This window comes from Thermobia domestica, chromosome 2, assembly GCF_964235325.1.
Source record: "Thermobia domestica chromosome 2, izTheDome1.hap1.1, whole genome shotgun sequence".
NCBI lineage: Eukaryota > Metazoa > Arthropoda > Insecta > Zygentoma > Lepismatidae > Thermobia > Thermobia domestica.
In genome coordinates this window covers 212,191,400-212,215,399 of record NC_137455.1, presented here as the reverse complement: position 1 = coordinate 212,215,399, position 24,000 = coordinate 212,191,400, and positions in this window count along the sequence as shown.

Sequence of the window (24,000 nt, the reverse complement as noted above, 5' to 3'; positions counted from 1 at the left end):
CTTGTGTAAACAAATGTGGAACAACGGGTATATATAATAACTATATGTTATAACGGGTTCTAAGTTCGATTAAATAAAAGAAAGTAAAAAAAAAATCATATAAGAATATCAGAATTATGGGAATTGGGTACTACTAAACGGTCAAATATGCAAATGCTTATTACTGATTAGGAATTTATATTCAGAAATTCACGTTCACAAATTTAGGATTGAAATTCTACACCTCAACCCTAAACTGCATTACTTTAAAATTTAATATTGCCATTATTTACACTTTCGACTTCAATTTTGTTACAATAGCGCCTCATATTAAAGCAAATAATTTGTTTCCAGCCCAATATTACAGTCTTCTGCTTGAGATAGTTGCGCTATATGTAATTTTAGCAACATCACCTGAAACAATCATATAAAAATTAAAATGCTCATTTCCAATTTCATTATATGAAGCAATATCAGACATTTAGCGTATTGTTAAATTTTGGTGGACGCACATGAAACGTAAAAAATATTATTGTGTTGTTCTGTAACACTAATTGATATGTTGGCGTATGTTCCAAATCAATTGCTTTTCATAGGTGACTTAAATAAATATTTTTTTTTAGTACAAAGACTTAGTTAATGTGTGTAATGGGTAAAAATAAAAATTGTTTCTGCACAAAATAAAAAAAATATACTTGAAACTGACCGTATAACAGAAGGGCAGAAGTAGTAGTTTTGAATACGAATGTATACTCTGCACAAAGAAATTATTTTGCACAACTCAAAGTGTACGTCAAAGTTCTGATGCGTAACACTTCAGTAAAAAAACTTTCTCTTATCAAACATTACGTCTCGCATAAAAAAGAATAGAAACTTTTTTCCTAGCTGAAAAGTTAGAACTTCATTTGAGACAGCAGGTATTCCTGACATGAGCCACGAAAAGAAAGACGGAAACTACATTGAGAGAGAAAGAGCAGAATGTTATTTGCTCATATTTTCAAAGGGACAAGACTTTTTTATATATAACCAAAAGTTAGGAAATCTTTGTTAGGAAAGACGTAGTTTCATTCAAAGAGAAGAAAAACCTGACAGGAGTACGAAAAATAGATTCTTTCAAACATTCCATGCATAAAATAAAATTAAAAAAAACTATCATGTTTGTCTGATTCATTTCATCATATAGATGAAGCATTACTCTGTCATTACTGCGTACAAAATTTGACAAGAAGCATTTATTATAACAAGTAAATATATGAAATGAGATAAGATATTTAATTTCACGTTCCGTGGGTATGCTGTATAAGCTAAAGGAGATGGATGGAAGAAAATAATCATTTAAGTATTTGTGGGGGAAATGAGAAAACGCTCAGGCAATCATTTCCATTGTCAGTTACAAGCTTACATATTACGGGATCAAATCGGGTACCTTTCGAATTAGAGGTAGGTAATGTTATAGATATCCTGTCATCTATATTTATTTCCAGAGAACTATTAAAGTCTATCTTAATTTACATACGAAATAGAGTTATATGATACATGTTTAATTGTTTAGGTCGTATCTATAGTATGTAGTCTAAAGTGAAATGAAATTTTGCAGTTTTACGTCCCACAGTTACGATATGCAGTCAGGTGAAGCTATTAGAAAAATTGAAAATACTAAGACAAAATGGAATGATAAAAAAGGGAAAAGTACAATTTAAGCGAAATATTACTATCTATATATCGCATTACCAGGCGATGCTATTATTCTGTAAAACTTCAAAGGTCAATGTCATTTGCAGGACTATTTTCAGGACTATTTGCAGGACAGAAAACAGTCAGCGGACTTAAATAATCTTATAATTAACTCAAATGAGGAACTATAAACAAGTTAACTTACTTCAAATGACTATACATATATGCGTATCAAATAAAACACGGATAGATTATGCGGTATATGTAGTACGATATTTTTTTAAGAAAACACAAAGGCTTGGGCTGAGTTTTGAAACTATTAACTGCAAATCAATTAAAATATGGATCGATCATTCTGGGAAGAGCCCAGCCTCCAAAGAAAATTTTGGGAGTCTAACAGGGCCTGAGTTCCTTGGATCCGGCTCCACTGATTGATACGTAATACTATTTTGAAAGAAGAACTTGTCCGACTTCATTATTCGTTAAATGACTTTTGAAAATGCTAAGACGCAGTAATTTATTTGTAAATATTAAAAATACAAAATTCGTTGGATAATTTATTCGTACTAAGAGTATTTCTCCTTAGGTTGCAAATATAACTGAAGGTTCCTGATTGTATAATATTTGTGAAAATTTACACATTGAGATGCAAGGGGAAAAGGGGAGAATATAGTGTCAATTAACAAGAATTTTAAAACGCACGAAATTAAGGGATAATATCAAATATAAAACCATTAACAGAATTAAATCTGTAATTCGTTTTCTCCATTCATTTTTCTTCCTATATTTTCAGGATTAAATCATCATTGAATTTCTCAACTGGAGATTATCTTCGTTTAGCAGCATCCAACTGGAGCTCAACCTTGTAAATGAAACATTTTTAAAAGACTAAAGAGAGCGGGAGGGAATCGAACCCAGGCCAGGAAAGTGGCAAATCACAACGCTAACCAATCACCTAAAGAGTTACTTACTCTGGCTCGCCTAAATAAAGTCTATTTTCTGTTCGCTCAAAACAGTAGCTTGTTTATAGTCAAATTGATTGCCAAAACACAACAATATGAAATATATCGAGTCCCTACATTGGCTCACTATGCAAAAGTAAATGGAAATGTTCAATATTACAATAATACGATAAAGTGGAATTATGTCTGTGCAAATACTTTTATACTAACATAGAGTATGAAGGTAATCAATATTTGAGGTTACTGGGTTGACAATGTTACTAACCTGGTACGAAGTGTTATGTTCTCAAATAACAGTAGATGTACACATTTTTAGCCTATGCTTGCTGACATCAAAACATGCTTAAATATGGGGCACTGTCTTCCGAAGTTTATGTGTGGCATAAATGAAACATGCGTCAAAATCATCATCATCACCACCAGGCGCGGGTTCACGTGGTTCGGTTTTTACGGTAATCCAACTCAGAACATAGTTCTGAGTTAAATATCAACTTAAAACAATACCTGTATATATATATATATATATATATATATATATATATATATATATATATATATATATATATATATATATATATATAGGTAGATAGATAGATAGAGAGAGAGAGAGAGAGCAGAATAAATATGGTTGTATTTTTCATAGGATCACGATGGCTTAGTGGTAGAGCGTTCACCTCTGGTGCATGGGGTCCTTGGTTCGATACCAGCTTGCACAAGTTGAGATTTGTGGTGGAGAAACCCCGTGTTGCGTGGGTTTTATCAGGGTTTCCCTGTTTCCTCCCACTTTCTTCGTTCCACAATTTTCATTTAGTCCTCATCATCACCGTCCCCTTTACCTAGCTGACATATGCTTGGGACGTCTAACTTAAAGATTTAATTTCATTTATTAGTATAATTTTATTAGATTAGTATAATTTTAATCTGCATCTTTATAAAGCAACTTGAACAATCATATAGATGTATAATGCTTAAAATTGAATTAAATCGCAATTTCAGTAATCTGCAACATCTTAGGTTTCTCATTCATTCACATCAAATATTTAGTTATTTTATACTTGATAGCAAGAAACATGAAATGAAATGATTAAGTTTTACGTCCCACGGTTATGCCGGTTAGTCTAAAAGAGACGGTGATGATAAGTGAATGAAATGGTGGAATGAAGAAAGTGGGAGGAAACGGGAGAAGCCCGAGAAAACCCACGAGCACGGTGTTTGTCCACCACAAAGTCGATATTAGCTGCTATACAAGACACAATTATTTATACCTTTGGTTTGGGAGGCCCTGGTTCGATTCTGGCCGGAGCTCATGTGGTTCGGATTCCATGTTAATCAGTAGGTCCCGTCTCATATAGCCTCGCTGCTTAAAAGGACGCTAAACTCAAAATCAGCTCAACTAAACAATTATCTATACATTAAACTTAATTAGGAAATCTGTATCGTTATCATAAGAGCAAGTTTATGAAAATGAAATGTATAATAATGATTGTATATAAATTAGAGTTTACGTAATGTTGTAATGCTCAATTAGGGTTTCAATAGTGGACGGTTCAAACTGTCAATCCCATCATTGTAATTATTTCACTTCAGTGTTCATGTTCCAAATGCATTGATACACTAGCAAAAGCAAGCAAATAGTCGCTGCTCAGACGCTGAAGTCATGGACAACTAACGAAATCATGGACTCCGTGTACTAATCTCGCTGCGGTCATAATTGTTCATAGTTGGGATTCATTTGCTACGAAGCGTATTTTTGCCTTGCTGAAGCATTCAAATCTCTTCTATTTCTAGCGGTAGCTTCTATTTCTATCAGTATGTTCTGTTGGACGCCCCAACAGATCATAAAAGTATTTCTTATTGCTAACAGCCAGAATCCACTCCTCATTTCGATATATGTTGTTTCACTTAAAGTGAGCACTGTACAACTGTTTAAGATTCTGTTTTACTTTCCTTCAGACAACTTTTACACATTAACAGACAATATTGTACTGACCTTGTAAATGCCTCTAGGCATAAGACAAAATCAAAATGTTAACGCACTGTTCTATGAGTATTAGGTCAGCAGAGGTTTCGATTTATGTTTACTTGCTATGTTCCTGCTCTTTTTAGAAACGACAGCTATTTGTCGTATAAAGGAATGAATTTGTTCCATTACTTTTTAAACGTTCATCCACTAAAGCTAAACAATCATCTGTTTTACAGAAAAAATAATTTGTCAAGTTTTACTTTCCTCTTTAAAATTTAATTCTTTTAAAGTGCTGTATGCTAATCAGTGCTTTATTTGTAGAGGGGAAGAGGAAATTATGTAATTATTGCTTAGAAACCATGTAGAAACCTAACAATTCTCATAAGCATTATGAGTTCGGCAATATTCCTTCTACAATACTGCAACTATAGTTTCCATCTCAAATAATACGTAAAATATTAATATTAATAATAATAATAATAATAATAATAATAATAATAATAATAATAATAATAATAATAATAATAATAATAATAATAATAATAATAATGTTTTACTATCAGACTTGAAAAGATTTCTATATGATACATGTATTCATGAAAATAGTCACTACTTGTTTCGTACTCACTTAGTCTTCCATTCCCAACGGGAGCTCATGTGGTTCGGATTCCACGTTAATCAGTAGATTCTGTCTCATATATTCTCGCTGCTGAAAGGCATGTTAAACTCTACAATGAAACTCTATCTTTGAGTTTTACATCTCACGAATATGTCAGCTGGGCTAAAAGAGACGGTGATGATGAGAAATAAATGAAAGGGTGGAATTAAAAAACTGGGAGAACTCCGAGAACACCCATGCACACGGTGTTTGTCAATCACAAAGTTTACTTGGTGCGAGCTGAGATCGAATGCACTAGAAGTTAACGCTCTACCACTGAGCCACTGCGGCTAGTTTAAACTGTACATATCTAACATGTAATACTTCCTAAGTGAAACACTCCGCTTTGAAGTACACTTTTTTTGTTGGTAGATAATAAAGCATGGTCTGTCGATCATTGTAAAGATTGATGAGTTGTCTTTCTCTTTTCTTTCAATATCAGGCCTAAAAGTATGTGTGTAGGTAGAGAGTCGTATTCTTCAGATTGCATACGTCTCATCATTAAACATGGCAGCAACTTTGTGCTTATATGTGCTACAATTTCATAGTATTCAGTTTTTCCTATTATTCATTCCATGGGATGAATTATTCCACTGGCAATATGAACATTCTACATGATCAAGTGTGGGACGATACAGATCTTATTCTCTAATACGTGTTTCCACGAGACGAGGCGAGATAATAATCAGGTTTTATCGTCTTGTCTCGTATATATTTGTATAATTTTCGTTACACCTCCATTCTTAAAGATTTTTCTCATCTCTTTTCGCATCTCGGAATGCTTTTCCTGTCTCGTCTCGATATTTCTCGTCTCACTTTGTAAATATATGTACAAAATCTATGTTCTTCTTAACTATATAAAAAGTGTCATCATCCTTCTGGGGGTAAAGAAGTTCAAAAAGGATGTGACATAACAACACTTAAATCATATTTATTTTTGGAGTGTATTGCGCAATGACTTGTACATCTCTAACAATGTCGGTCCCGGCGTCTCTCACAGAGGACATAAAATATGACGATATTATTCTTTCTTTACAACTTTAAAAACAGACTGGCAACATTGAAAAGTATTTACAAGGTATGAACCAGTTTCCAATGTTGCCAGTCTGATTTTAAAGTTGTAAAGAAAGAATAAAATCATCATATTTTATGTCCCCTGTGGGGGACGCCAGGACCGACATGGTTAAACATTGGTGAACGCTATTTCTTATGTTGATACAATTATTTTATTAATTTATAGATTTTATACTATGAATCATATTACACTAAAAGAGTGTTTGAGATCTAATACTTGGGTGAATTAGTGTTGACTTTGAAACTCGATAAATTTTTCGTTTTGTCTTGATTCTTTTCTCTAAAACGATTCGAGAATTATCGTCTCGAAATTGAAAATATACTTCTCGTCTTGTGGGTGACATTACTCCACAATGAGACACAGTCTTCCAAGATGACAGTGCACAGGTACGCAGAGACACAAGTAGACAGACCTTGTTTGAGAAACATCAGGATGAACTCCATCACCTATTGTGTTCCACTCAATTCCTCGAATTGAAAATATCTAGTAAGTTCTGAAACAATATATCTGGGGCAGGGTTATATTCTCGCTGATGTACCTGGGTACTTTACTATATGATGAACGATCCATACTATTCGTGTGATACCTACTGGTAATTTTCATTAATCATTGTATCACTGGTGTTTGCTATGATCTGTATTTGTGCTTTTTCCCCTGCCATATTCGTACTTAGTGCTTCAGGGGTTTGTCTCATATCCACGCTCTGGTTCTGTCGATTGATTATCATCACTGTATTAATTTGTACATACATATTATTGTGAAACCCGAAGCTTTTTACTTTTCTTTGTGACGCTGACAGCCCTGACTATACATTTTCCGCGGCATTACTAGTATTATATTATTGGTACTGTGAGATGAGCTGGTTGTTCATATGTGTTAAATTCTCATATCTCAGTAGCACGACCAATCCTTCTTTCTGTCTTCGGGGTAATTCTCCTCTGTACCAGACATACCTCTTTGCGCTTGTATTGGGGGCTTATGTTTGCATATGGTCACTATTTGTGAAAGTGGTTATTTGTGTCTGATGCCTTGCGTCGCTCTTTTCTGACTGTCTGATTATTACTTCATACTGGGGATCCCAATCAGTTTGTGGGAGTCTCCATGGTGGCATGACCACCCCGCTTACATTTATACGTTATTGGATTTGTCGTGTACAACTATTTGTGTAATTATTCTACCCAAGAGTAGTATCTTTCCACGATCGTGAGCTATTCGACATATTAGCGTCTTTGCAACCATTTGAACGCTTCTTAGGGTAAAGCGATGGCACTCTTAATTAATGTTCGTTGGATATTTTTTTTTGCTTATTTTCATGTTTATTATAATCTCCTTCAAATTGTCAGAATAATATCGTTCCCCTATATCTATATCTATCTATCTATCTATCTATCTATCTATCTATCTATCTATCTATCTATATATATATATATATATATATATATATATATATATATATATATATATATATATATATATATATATATATATATATATACACATTTGATATTTCAATTTTGCATACGCAGCTTTGCATTGAGATTCTGAAATCAGACGCCACTACTATATTAATATGTTGAGTAGCCACCTCGGACACAGACTTCTATCAAAATCAATAGTTTCTGTCATTCTATGATTGTAGTATTTGATGTTTCGCATTTAAATATTCGGTTTCTGACTTGGGTCAATATGTGCAGTACATTCAAATAATAATAATAATAATAATAATAATAATAATAATAATAATAATAATAATAATAATAATAATAATAATAATAATAATTACCAAAATGATATTGCAGATCTTATACATTTTACGTGTTTAGTTTGCTTATTATACTTCGTCTGGATTGAGTTTTATTAAGAGTCTGTTACTTACCCTCTTTATTGGAGCATCACGATAATAAAGTTTACTTCAATGTCTTACGTTCTCACCTACAGATTATTAGAAAATAATCAGAGGATGCCTTTATTCGTTTATGAGAATATATCGTGAAGACTTTTAGTCCTTTCTCTTCTCTCTACTCCCTTTATGTGATGTCCTAGTCTTGAACATCTATTTTTCTGAGCTCTGACGTTGACCGTAAACATTCCATAAAGGCTTTGGTTCCTCTATTGTTCTTCATAGACTGCAGAAGGAAATAATCTTAGAACACGCTGAAAGTCTTGTACTCAAGAGTAATATCCGCTATAGGAGAATTCCATCTTCGGTTTTCTTAAGTCTGCCCATAGTGTAAACGTTCCAATTCAACTCATATAGTTTCCATTCTAGACTTTATTGAATTTTTCAGTAAAATATCATGCACTATACACTTAATGGAAAATAATACTAATATTTATCATAACGATATATTTTAGCTCTAAATGTTTGCCTTATCAAATCCAATTATTTAGCAGAAACTCAACATCGATCAGCAATTTTATATTACGGTTTTATATACTTGGGAAGTAATATCTTTGTTTGCAAGTGATGTGACACAATGTTGGTGTTGTCAAAGATACTGCTAATACTTGAAGTTACAAGACAATATAAAGAAAAATACAATTCTAATCAAAATTTGTGTGAAAGGAGTAATGTACATACTGATTAATAAAAATGAAAGTGTAATGGATTTATGTTGGTAAATGTTGTATTAAAATGTAATTATTTTAATGGGATATAATATTCTAACCTGTTAGAGTTGAACATTTGAGCACAAGAGGTAGTTTTCTTTCTGCGCAAGTAAAGTAAAATAAACATTTCACCTCTGAGTGAATATCCACAATTTTATTAACATAAAAGAAAGTAATAATTTTTACAAAAAGAAAAAATAATAATATGTATATTTTTTCGAAGCTGCTACTGAGTTACATGCCACAAACCTATGTTCGCAAGGAAACCAAAACTAAAACTCAGCGCCGTAACTTACATTTTTTGTGGGGGGAGCAAACATTAATATTTGGACCCCTTAGAAAAAGTTGTTTTTCTAATTCTTGAACACCTTCGTTGTACCTTTCTTTTACTCTTTGTGAGCCCCCGGGAGCCTGTGGGCCTTTATCCATGCCCCTGGACCCGTCCCATACATGACAAATTAATTAATGGGACAATATTGACAAATCTCAAAGCCATACAAATAAATATTATTTCTAGGGCCCCTAATAGTAGATATTTTTACTGAAATAGGCCCATGACTCATTTTTATTTTATTTACCTTTTGGTGCTTTTTGTTTATGTAATGTGGTGAAACTGTTTGATGATACATTTATAATTTTATGTTCGTATCGTATATGCAGTGAGAAAATTTTGTTTTCAAGTTGGCTCCCGTCGAACGGCGGGGAGCTTCCATATGGGGCAGTTGCCCCCTGCCCCCACAAGTTAAACCTCAAACTCAGACCCTGCTTTTTAACTAAATTTTACATATGCCAATAAAAGAGACTTACATGAAGATATGAGAACCTCTCAAACCAAGTCCAAAGTTCGTTTTTACGTACATGGCTAATGTGATTTCGTGGAACCCTCTGTTCACCCCGTTTGCCAATATTGGCACTTACCAAGACAAACAAATGATCTCACCTTCCCGGTACCCTTTTTCATTTCAAATATTTTAGTTATTAATTTGAAATCAAATGCTATAACTACGATTCTGCACCAACTAAAAGTCCCATTAGCTTATATCACCTTTGTTTCTTAGGACAAGTCACTTTCAAAACGAAAACATATTAATAGTGCATTTAAGTTACAGTCTCAAGTTTTTTTTTTTTTTTGTCTTACCATTACACTTGAGCAATAAAACCATGTATAATATTTGTATATCTATTAAGTATTATTTTCATATAATCTCTGTCCTCAAAATAATTCTTTTAGTTGCTTCTAATTGAATGTATAAAACAAGTTAATATGGAATCAAAGAATAAACTATCCAAATGGTTGCTATCTTAATTGTGCTATATAATAAAAGAAACGTAAACATTAAAGAATATCTTAAAAGTATTATTTTTGCATTAATACATTAATATAGAACTTCAAGACGTTTCATATAATACTTCAAGTATCAGACTAAATAAATTACTTTGAGTGACATTTTTTGTAGTGTTTCCATTTTCCTCTTCAAATCACAGTAATGTCTTATTTCTATAAACTATTTCTATAGTTATTTCTATAAACTAACAAAACAAAACGAGGAATGGAGTATGTATTTTGAATACTACTATTAATATCATCTGGAAACTTTATAACATAATACAGAAATTAACTCTTATTTCTTCTCCAGCACCCACTTTAAAACCAATAATACATAATAAACAAAACAGATGTACTCTATTAATTAATGCACTAGCTCATCAGACTCGTATTAAATTCTATTCTCAAGTTAATAATAACAAAACCGTACACTCTTATAGAACAAACAAAAACATTGAAATCAAAAATAATGACTATAATTAATGAATGAGATTAAAATGGTTAAAATCAGGATTGGTTGGTTTCCACTTGGTGGTTTTTTTTTTAAAATGGTTTAAACAAAAATAAATAAATAAAAGCAAAAATTCAACAAATAGTGTATAGTTCATGCTGGTATTTATCTCCTATCTCAAACCATTTGAAAGATCATATTCCATAGATTATAAAACCATAAAACATGAATTAAGTTGTTTATTAAAATTAAAAATAATAAAACATTTTCTACACATGTGTATGTGCAAGATTATGGTCTTATCAGCTGAAATGATTCGCGATTTATTCACTTCTCTCCTAATTGATATGCAAATTGCATAAGCTGTTGTATTTCTCACTCCGTGAATTTACTTGGACTAAATTATATCTCCTTTATTCTGCATTTTTTAATTGTCTATTTAATAGTATATATAACTGTGCAGATGTATAACTTTTTGTCTTTCTGAAGTGATTCTTAAAATATCCACAAATACATACGATCAGCACATCATACTTTCATCAGGTTTCCTCCGTGGGTTAGTCGATAGTTTCATCCTCTTTGTAGATAATCAATGGGTTCCACGCTCGAGTCAAGATGGAGGACAATTTCTCTCTGATGAAAATCAAGTAGTGGTTGGATCCCACTTTGAGCTAAGGGATCCCAGATTTTGAAGGGAGAAAGATAAGTTTTTACGAATTTCAGAGAAAAAGTGGAATATATGCTATATTGAATATGTACGTAAACCATAGTAATGCAGTGTAATTTAGATTGGGAACTGGTACATTTTCATTAAAAACAACTGCAAAACATTAATCACAAGAAAGCGTATTAAACTCCCGGTGAAAGACCATGTGACTCGGATTCCAAATTGAGCTGTAGATCCTTGTCACATAAAACCTCGGTGCTGAATGAAGCGCTACACTCAAATCTACGCTTCCAAGTATATTTTATAAATTCTAGTTGCCTTTTAACTGTATTTTAATGAAGATTGCATCTATTAACAGTCCTACATCCTTTTCTATATGTTCAATAATATTTGCAGAACATTTCGAAACATACAGTCATTTGGGATTATGCTTTCATCAGTTCTCACTAGCTTCTGTTCCTAACCTCAGTATATTGCTATCGGTAGAAATTGCGATATGGTCGAGACGACGACGATACACGAAGGAAAAGTGCTGTATCCAAATTATCCTAGATAGGAGGTAAAAAACGTAACAGTTTTTATTTTCCTCTCTAAATATTATATTAACATCGTTATGTTGTATTGTTAACAGTAAGTGAGAAGGCAGTTCATGTAATTATAAAAAATGCACTCAACAAATCACATAAAAAGTATTTAAAATGTCCAGGACTATGATTTATTTTATTTATTAGAGAAACCGGAACAAACCATTTTGCGGAGAAATTTAAAAAGTTCAACTTCAAAAGTGACACAACACATAAAATTTAAGAGAAAAACTTAAGGTCTGGCAACCCTATTTAAGCTCTAGGATCCATTCTTCATAGCCCCGTTGTTGCATAAGACTGCTAAGACCAAACAAACTTATTTCTATCTATAAGTAATCTAAATACGTAAATTACGCAAATTAAAAATTTAAACAAAAGAAACTGTTTTAAACGAAAAATCAAAAAAAGCATTTTTTGCCAACTTTGCTTAAAATTAATTGTTAGAAAAATAAAACGGAAATCCACAAGAAAATAGAGTAAATTAATGGCTGTGTATAGAGGCTCTCCCTACATACTACTTTTATGCACTTTTTGTTTTGGCCACTAATGTCGACAGAGGGCATAAACATGAGATCTTAAACTTGTAAAATGTCGGCAAATTTCAAATGGACAATATACACGACGTAAATTTATAATTCTACCTACTCTGCCACATCACTGCAACGATGGGACGCTAACTTGTAGATATGAGCAATGTCGATGATCATCAATATTAATATCAATTACTTATTCTGTCCTTACTAGCAAATCTCTTGAAAGAATTTAGAAACTACCATACTTTATGGATTTTTTCGTCTTAACATAGCAAGAATACATTTCAATATTATTCATCAATTGTTTTACCTCTTCTATACCTTTATATTACAAGAATATCACTTCTTCTTAGAACCTATTAAGTAGAGCTTTATGAAGATACATCTGACACAGTTTCTTTGAGTATTAAAGAATGCTTGTCGGATTGAACGAATCAATGCCTGCGACAGAATACTACCAGAAGAGTAACCCGTGTTGGAATGATCAAACTTGACAAGAAAAACAATGAATTCCTGGAAGAAACAGTAGACCATACAGTAGTCAATATGGAAGAAGTCATAGTGTTTGACGCAGAAACTTGACTCTAATTCTAAGCAATTGCGAGAGTAAGCTCAACGAGATCAATAGCAGCACTACGGTAGGGAAAGCCATAAAGAACTATCTCACAGTCTTCCTACCTTACAAAAAGGAAAAGAGTCAATAGAAAATTTCTTGTTCTTTCTCATGGCTAAAAAAGACTTGTTAAGAATTTCCACACACACTAAGATCTAGAAGACGGACGTTTTTAGAAAGATTTTTTCGCAAGAAGGCAACAATTTGGTAAAGAAGAAACTAGAAGCCAAACTGAAGCAAATGATAAGGATAGGAACATGAAATGTACACAATATGTAATAGGAAGTAAAAATATAGAAATATCGAGTCAAATAAAATTATCAGTATTTAGTGAAAACTTGTCTAGTTAGGTGGAAAAAGTGAAGCGGAATTGGATAGCGACTCATATAGAATGCTAGACTGAAGTAACCAGAAAGATAATCATCATGCCATACAAACTATTTTTATCTTCCACTTGAAAGAAAACAGATAGTGCAAAGAGAATTTATTTTCAGATATTTTCATTTTTTGACATTGTTTCGTTTTCCGACAATCAGCAACTTTATGGTGGTAATGTGACATGGAACAAAATGTTGAACGAGTATAATTTCACATCGACTATCATCATACTTTTTAAAATTTATAATGAAATTGGTACACATCCGTGAAAACATAATTGTTTGTTCAAACGTGAAGAGTGGGTAAACTGAAAAGATTTCTGTTTTCAGAAGTCTAGCAGGTATTACTCACATTGCAGGTATTATTCACATTGCAGGTCTCCAACTAAAATAATGCATACGCTCGTGGACAATACAATAAATACTGAAAACAAATGTTACTTTCATGAAGGCAATTTAGCATATCTCCTGAATGAAAGTAGACATTACCATGAAAATTGCTAGTGTTGTTATATATATCAGGTTGTTTACAAACTTTTTGCATTTTTTGTGCAAAGCAGTGACTGAAATAAGCTGGTACCAGCTGATATGGCTACTGGTAGTAAATTAAGATACCAAACCAGTTGTTCAAATTTAGAGTAAGGTCTATGGTATTGAAATTATTCGTAAAAGTACACTGTTCATTCGTAATTCCTCTCTTTCTTCTCTCATTTTTCTCTCTTGCTTTGCTGGTTTGAATTGCAAACCATTCTGCATACTTCACTCACTTCCCACGCAACAACGGTATAGAGGACAGACACTTTCCAGTTTCCAGCATTGTCTTTAAAATATTACGACTGACAGAACAAAGGCGTCTGTAATAAAAATAAACAAATACAGAATTTCTGATAACGTCAACTTTGCTCGCTACAGTATATATGATTATTGAAATACACGGTTCTCAGAGTACCGAGGAATCAAGTCTAATATTCAAAATTGTGAGAAAAATAAAAATAAAATATCTATGGTACCCTTAAGCATAGATTACATGGATAAGTAATATTTTTTGTATTATACAAGTTTTTTACTCTATCTAGACAGGAACTTCATGTTTTAACTAATTTTTTATATATATGATGATAATTGTATTTCGGTAGAAGGTAGAATGATTAGATGCATAAGAATTGCAAACGATATAGTGCTTGTTGCAGAATCTGAAAAGAAAATCAATAAGCTGTTAGAAAACGTGAGGAAGGACTGTGAAGAACATGAAATGAAAATAAATGTTAGAAAGACAAAAGCCATGGTGATTGGAACGAAGGGGTCTGTGTCAAACATAAAGTATGAGGGGAGAAAATAGAACAAGTGAACAGTTTTCGATATCTGGGTAGTATCCTTAGTAACGGCGTGAAGGGCGAACGTGAAATAAAAGAAAGGATAGAAATGGCGAAAGAAGCTTTTAGGAATGAGAAAGTCTGTTTTGTGGAACCTTGAATAAAGAGTTGAGAAAAGAACTCATAAAATAGAGTGTTGTACTGTATGGTTCGGAAACGTGGACATTAGTAAAAATGATGAAAAGCGACTGGAAGCCTTCGAAATGTGGGTATTGAGAAGAATGCATAGAATTAGTTGGGTCGAGCGGAAAACGAATGATTGGGTGTTAGAAATGGTGGGGGAGAAAAGGACAGTCTTAGATATTATTAAGAAGAGGAAGAGAAACTGGATGGGGCATTGCCTAAGAAGAAATTGTCTCCTGAGGGACGTTCTAGAAGGTATGGTAGCGAAAAAGAGAGGGATGGGGCGAAGGAGACTACAATTAATGTATGATATGAAAACAGGAAGATCATACGTGAGAACGAAGACGTTAGCGGGGAACCGTGGAGCATGGAAGCTTCTCGTGAGCATCCTTACAAGCTGCGCATGGAACATAAACTGAACGAGGATGACCCTGAGCGCCAGTTGAAGTTCTGCATGTGGGCTACTGAACAACACGAACTGGATCCTGCGTTTGCCAAGGGCATACTGTTCAGCGACGAGGCGTATTTCACTTTGAACGGGGAGGTTAATCGACATAATTGTCGATACTGGTGTGACGCAAATCCGAACTGGGTTGACCCGAGTCGAGAACATAGTTCAGCGAAGGTGATTGTGTGGTGTGGCATATGGGACACCCGCATCATTGCGCCATTTTTCATTTACAACACCTTAACTGCACCACAGTATCTGATGCTGCTGCATGACCTTGTGTTCACTGCCACACTGAACGCTGACGGCATTCTCCCATCTTATTTTCAGCACGATGGAGCCCCTCCATACTATGGACTTTGTGTCCGTGAATGGTTGTATGAACAACTGCCAGGGAAGTGGATTGGTCGCCGTAGTCCCATGGAGTGGCATGCCAGATCCCCTGACTTAACGCCTCTAGATTATCTATGGGGACATCTTAAGCAGATAGTGTATGCTGAGACAATCCGTGATTTGAGACACCTGCAGGATCGCATCCAACAAGCTTGTGACCAAATTTCAGGAGACATTCTCCTCCGTGTGCAGTCAGAGTGGTTGCGGCGACTACAGTTGAGCACTGCACGGGATGGACAACACGTAGAACATTTTTGTAGCATTCAGTATCAAGGTAATTTCAAACATTTGAACATTACTAACTTCTAAACTGTACCAGATAGAAAAAAACAAATTACGCCACTAAATTCCTGAGCTCAGGTTAGTGTTATTTGATGTTTCATACACCCCCTTCCCATTTAAACAAATTGACTTGAATCCATAATGGCGAATTTCAAGATGGCGGCCATGAATGACATACACTCCGAAAGTAGCGGCCCCTCACCAAGCTTCTGTTCCCATCATCACTCTTTACTTTTCCCTTCGATTTTCAAACTTATACAGGTGTCCAGTTTTTTTTGACTCACCCTGTATATTTCTCATATCCCTGGCCTCCGTCCCCTCAGGACTATGAATACAACAGATTCAGCAAATAATTTTTTGATTTATAGTCAATAATTCTTGCCAAGTTCAAAACAACTACATTTAGGGAAATAAGTATATTTGCATGCATGCTGTGTATAGACGTACTGTTGATTTTTTCACATAATATTACTTTCAAAGAAGTTGGATAGTGCTACAAAAATTATTTCTCGTCACACTTTGCTGCATACCATATAAATAATGTATAAAATTGTGAAGAATATTGTACTAAAGAAGTGGAAAATATTAAGGTAAGAGAGTACCGTATACGAGACGGTTTCTTTCCTAGTCTTTAATTCACTTTTCTGTGTTCATCTGGAAACAATGGAATCAATGAGTAACCTAGCTTCACATGAGAAATTATGTATATTTTTGTTATTAGTTATTATGTATACAGCACATATAGAGATGTTTCTTTCTTCTTTCCTAAGCGAATTTCAGCATTTTACAGATATATATATATATATATATATATATATATATATATATATATATATATATATATATATATATATATATATATATATATATATATACATGAAGCGTTCTAAGAAACATACCAAAATTCTAGCGTATCTACGCTAAAAAGCAGCAATCTACTTCAGAGTGATAGTAAAGTGTGTTTCTTTCCTAAATGCTAGGAAGAATTTGGAAGAATTTGAATAATTCTTCCACCATGTGATTTATTGTAAGAATTCAGGCACCATTATGCATATTCGGTCCTAGAGAATGGAGAATATTAAAAGACTAGTTAAAGACTAATTTAAAAATTGTTTTGTTGGGCAATGGTAATTACTTTATGCCATTAGTTTATGCAACTAACATAAAGGAAACATATTAAACCAGTTGAGAATGCTCGAATAGCATTGCCAGAACGAACTTGAAAAGAATTATTTTTATCGAAATTTAATTCCTGGAGAAAATTCAGCACAACAAATATAATTGGATCCTATATTCTGATTTAAAAATCATTTCATTGTAAATAAGTTTACAGCTTGGATAGATCTCTATACTGTTGTTTCTTGTGAAAATTCGAGAGCAGGAACAAAACTTTTTTAATTCATTACAACAGGAACAACTGACCAAAACTTGTACCAATTCCTAAACAAAAGAATGTATTATATCCTTCACTAGAGAATTCTAACAATATAATTCTACCTGCACTTCATATAAAGATATGACTTTTCTAAAACTTCATAAAGCTGTTGGATAAAAGTGTTTGCCCTTCACTTTCTGATGTAAAATTGTTCTGATGAAAGTGGTGCTCAAATCAAGAAATGTATACTTGCTGAACCTCAAATAAGGTATTTGGCTCAAGATTAAAAATTCGACAAATGAAGGGCCAGGGGGAAGAACGCTTTCAGTCCAAAAAAATCGATATCTCCAACACCAATTTTCTAATTTGCTGTAAAAATAAGTTTTTCTTTACATATATACAATATTTACCATGATATAAACTTAAAACTATTTTTCTAACAATGTAATGACAATGGTTATTCAATGAATAACTTGTGTTTTTCCTCTCCTAAAAATTTCATTAAATGGACTGAAAGCGTTCTTCCCCCTGACCCTTCAAATATTAAGCCAAGTTAAAAATCAATCATGAATTTCAATAAACACGTTTAAGAATTTCTATATTTCTATTTGATTATAAAGCAACAAACCGGAGTGATATTTTGAGCCAATTCAAAAGCCATTATTACCAGCCAAAATATTTTAGGTAAGCTGAAGCAATTTTTCATTTACTATTTATTATTAATTTGAGATTTAATTTTCTAACTTACACAGTTGCTCCTGTTGAGCAAGGGTTATGGATATGAAGAGTGTGTAAAAAGGAATTTTGAGACCATTTTCCATAAATCCCTCTGCCTTACAAAAACTGTTGGTGATAGAGAATAACTGATTGATTACATATTAGGAATCTTCCATAAGATCAGGTGTTTTCTCTGTTGTACAGAGAATAGAAGTTTCATATTTTTATTCGTTTTATTTAAGATGTTACGAGAAAAAAGATCCTTTACACGAATACTTGATGCTATTTATATAGTTGAAGCAATGAATTGACATGACAACATCTGTACACTTACGGTGATCGTTGTGTGTATTTTTAAGTGAATAGTTTAGTATGCAACACATCGAGAGCAAAGGTGGTTTCAGTAAATTCGTAGAAAGTGGAATCTACTCATTGTCATAGGAATTTGAAGCTTCATTCCATATTATATATACTATCGCTCAAAAATTTTCAAAAACCCTGAATTTTTATAAGCATCTACTGTGATCCTATTATTTTGGCATGAGATCATCACCGCCTTGCATCAGATGTACTCCTGTCTGAAGCATAGAATTAGACGACAGTTTGTATTGAGGACTGAGAGGTACTGCAGATGAAATGTCAAATTATAATTCTTAAAATTGAAACCAAGAAAGACAATTTGATATATATGTTGCATAGTATAAACAAAACTGTGGAAAGTGAGGCAAGATATTACTTTTGTTTGGAAGGGTAAATATAGAGGGTAAATTCTGTAACACAAGTTTCAAAGAAAAAGTAGTTCTCCAAATTTTACAGTTCTCTGTACCTTATAGATATTCTGACTTTAACGAAGTCGGAAACGCTAGTCTTTGAAAAATGTTTATGATCTTTAATATACACCTTTCTCTGCTCACTTGTCGCTCAGTGGAAGCGTATATGTAATGCTTGTTTTTACTATTTCAAAGAGCAACAATGGAGCATACGAAATTATCGTAAACACTTTTCAAAATATGGTACTTTTGGCGCTTTAAACGTTAGCATATCAAGAAGCTATAAAGAACTGTCAAATTTTGAAAGCTACATACTGTTTCAGTTTTTGTTACTACGTAGACTCTCTATGTCTATAGTTTCCAAAAAATAACCACAACCTCACACTTTTGCTTATACTATGCAATATCTATATCAACTTGTCTCTTTTGGTTTCAATTTAGTAATAAAAATAATTTGACATATCATCTGCAGTATCTGTCAGATCTCGACTCAACTGTCGTCAAATTTGATGCTGTAGGTAGATGTACATCTGTGCAGGGCCGCAAAATTCTCGTGCCAAAATGAGCACATTATATGCTTATAAAAATCTGGGGTGTTAGAAATCTCTTGAGCGGTAGTATATTCGAGGTCACACTGATTTGGGAGGTGTGTCAGTGACGCAAATTTTCTTAAGATAATACAGAATGAGCTCCTTGCTCTTGGAAAATTAATTTGAAAACGCATTAACTTTAAAATTGATGTCTTGTGTAAGTACGACTCAAAAAGTATATGTGAGATAGGTCTACGCATATGCCCACAGCATATTAATTTATTCCAAATTCGACAACTGGTGCAAAAGTATGTAGAGCTCGCCGAAGTTCGGACAATAATCAGCTAAAAATTTGTCCAGTATTGTGATTGGGATATTATACTGACAACGAGATATTGACATTTTTCTTTTATTATTAACCAAATTATGTATAATCTTTCATTTTGCATTGGGTAAATTTGAAGTAAAATACATCTAAATAAAAGTCACCAGCACCCTTATAAATAAACGTGTTAGAAAATGATGTACGATATTTGAACTAAATTCACCTAACATATTTAGCAATAATCGTACTAGCATGACTGAATCAGCACATTATAACATTTTCTTTTAGCTTTTCGTTCTGTGGCGTTGGGATTGCTGTAACGACAGAACGTAAGGTACATAATTGTGTTGTTATTAGCTAGATGCTAAACAGTTTCTAGAGTTGATTTTATCTGTATGTGGTCAGATAAATCACTCTGGCACTTTTGCTATTCGTTTTGATATATACGTTAAAATATACTGTACTTTAAATATGTTCAGCTGAAGCTAGGAAGTTGTGAACTGATTAAATAAAGCTATAATGTAGCAAATAAATATTTTGCAAAGCAAGTAGTAACAAAGAGCAGTAACTAACATAACTAACCAATGGTTGGCTTACAACTCAAGTTGAACTGCAGCAATTGCAGCAATAATAAAATAATAACTCTCCATTTCTCCCCTTCAGAGAGCTGTTTAATTTCCTTTTCGTTTTACCCTCCTGGCGGTTTCAACGTCTGCAGTAAATCCAGATCTTGTTTCGCTCTTCGAAAGTCTTCAGCGTCAGCGGCTGATGAATGGACATCCAATCAAGGTCAGTGGGAGAAAAAAGAAAACTAGAAAGGAAATTGCGATCCTTTCTTCAAGGAATTAGGTTTTTGTTTACTTGGTGCTCCTTCCCTTCCTTGTTCTTACTCTCTCAAACTGTTAAACTATCAGAAGAAGAAAGTTAAGCTTGGCCATAAATCTCGAAGTGATTGCACACCCTACATTATTCCAGGAAATTAATCAATCTTCGATATATTAATAAAATTGTTACCACTGCTATTCTTCGTATTCTAACTTGAGGGTAAATAAATATAGATTTTGAACCAATCTTACGATACATATTTAAAGAATTTCAATTTGATTACGATCTCTCCTAGTGTTGTTCAATTTAACTTTTCGGAAAACACAAAATGAATTCTTCAAGAGATTTAAATTTCAAAAAATTGGTTTCTGTTTTCTAACGAAATTTTCTTTTTTTCTTTTTATGAAAACGTTTCATATGTTTTAACGTTTTGAATTAGTGCTGGAAAGTGCATCTGTGTAAGACGATAATGTTTATTAACATACAAAAACAGATTTACGCGTACATATAATATGCAAGATATGCACATTTCTTGCATGAAAAGAGACTAAACGGTTCACCTTCAATGTGGTGATTTGAGTCTCTATTTTGGCACATTAGAACTTAGTACAATCTTACATGTTGTGCGTAGATAATGTTTCACATCTGCAGTCATTTCAGAATACGAAAAGAAATATCAGAAATATCTTTTGATTGGAACACGGATCATGTGATTGATAGGCTCATACTTACTCCTACTCCGTACCGAGCAAAGACAATCCCTTGCTGTCAGAGGCTTGTTTTGCTAATCTTTCTTGTAACATACCAAATTCACATATTCATGCATTTATCTATAGCGGGAACAAAGACCCATAATTTCAATTTCAATGTTATATGACATTTTTGTCACTGTTTTATCTATAGCATCATCTCCCGTTGAACACGGGCGAGAGCATTAGATGTACACTCATGTCCAAAATTATTGTCGCATGTCTATAAATATGTTATTCTAGGAATATACTTTTATAACAAATTCGCCCGGTATTTCTTATAATGTTAGTATATGTATAATCGGCTAAGACATGTATGTGGCAAATTTTATGTCAAAAGAGTAGTAAATAAGAACAATAAAATGAAAATAAAATTTTATTGTTCATTTGGCAACATTTTGTTTTACTCATTATAATTTTCGTATTTATAATTCCTTGACTATGAAATTTACCGCAAACATACATTTCCCGATTATATTCATGTATATAATATCAGTATTGAAAGTACCCTGCAAAATCAATTTTGGACATGAGTGTACATCTAGTTAGGTATATAGTAAAATTATGTCACTTTACCTGCACTGTTCTATCCCTAGCATCATCTCCTGTTGAACACGGACGAGAGCATTAGATGTACATCTATTTAGATATATAGTAAAATGTTGTCAATTCACCTGAAAACTCGAACACCAAGTCCAGGCGGCGGTGGCTCAGTAGTAGAGCGTTCACCTCTTGTGCTTGAAGTTCCTGGATCGATCCTAGCTAGCGCGAAGTAGACTTTGTGATGGACAAACGCCATGTGGGTCGGTTTTCTCGGGGTTCTTTCGTTTTTTCCCACTTTATTCATTCCACCATTGCATTCATTGCTCATCATCACTGTCTCCTTAAATCCAGCTGGCAGCGACGTGAGACGTAATACTGAAAGATTTCTATCACTAAGTTAATGATATACCACCTGAACAGTACATAATTAGTATGTGTTACTTTTTTTATTTAGCAAAACGCGTTAAATACAAACGATCCGTAAAAATTATAATGCCCTTTTCTTCTGTTAGCCAATAACTCGGAAAGCCTACTTTCCAGTGGCGGCGCCGTTGCATTTTTTGCGACTTTCCGGCTGTTTGCCGACTGCTCGAAAGGATCTCTTTTCGATGTCGGCTTCCCCATTCTCCTACAGGCTTCATCCGACGTCTCGCCAAAGTCGAAAAGTGGCTCTTTGCCGACTGGAAATCAACCCTTCAGGAAAACAAAATTTTCCATCACCTTTTACATTAGGCTTGCCTAAGTCTTCCCCCATGCTATGATTTCTCGGAGCACTCTTGCAATTTCTTGAAGTACAATACTTGCATTCTTTGTATGTGTCCCAGTATAAAATTTCTTCCTTTTTGCTTTTTTACAGAACTCTAAACCAAAAAGAAAAAGAAAAAGAAATTGAATGGGACATGGAAATATTATACTTTCAGAACTATCTGTTAATGCGAATTCCACAAATTTATGCTTAACGAAAGCAGTTAGCCGTCTCGTGATAACTCTATCTCATGCACACTACTGTTCCTACAAAGCAATTTTTCGAATCTTTTTCAGTTTGATTACAGAAAAATTATAAAATTAGCGTCACTTTAGTTGGGTTTATGAGACCCCAGACACACAGTAACACACTCCCAATGACTATAATATTGATAGGTATAAGGGTTCTATGCCAAAATGAACTTGTAGAGCTTCCACAGGTGTAGTACCCATTGCCCCAGACATTCTTATTAAAATACTTCTTTGAATACTATCTACCTTTGTTCGCATTTTAACATTTTCTAGTAGTCTGTGGCTCCAAGAACTTGAGCCATAAGCAGCGATTGCTATAAATGTTGCCTTGTAATATCTTATACAATGCCTTGCAGACGATCTAAAGTCTCTTGCCATTATATAAAAAGTATTTGCAATTCTAATTATCTTCTCTTTTTGTTTGTTTATATGGGCTGCAAAATTCAGCAGTTCATCTAACCATATGCCAAGATATTTGAAAATTTCTACTCTGAAAATGGTCTTATTATCAATTTATATAATAGGGTTTCTTTCCAATTTCCCATTAATTAACATGTATTTTGTTTTGTCAGGAGATATATTTAATTTCGTTAATTTAAACCAATTTAATAATTTTTCCATAACTAGGTTTGACCTTGCTTCCAATTCCGTTTGGCTTTTTGCATTTATGATTAAGGCTATGTCGTCTGCGTAAGTCACTAAGCCAGTTATTTCTTCTAAGTTATTCATGCTTCTTAAACCTGGTTGCAGCATGATGTCCCAGAACAGAGGTCCCAATATAGATCCTTGTGGACATCCCTTTGTTATGTGTTTTTTTCTTTCTTATTTCCATATTAGAAGCTGAATAAATTACTTCTCTATCTGTGCTGTAACTTTTGACTAACCGAAGAATACCTGCATCAATCTGTAGGTTCTGCAATTCTTTAAACATAGCAGGCCACCATAATTTATCAAAGCGCCAGCAATACGACAAAAATTACGACAGTGTATTTTCCTCCTATGCCTTTAGCTCTTTCTATTAAATCCAAAAGTCTGTTTATTGCATCTGGCATTCCCTTATTTTTTCTAAAACCGAATT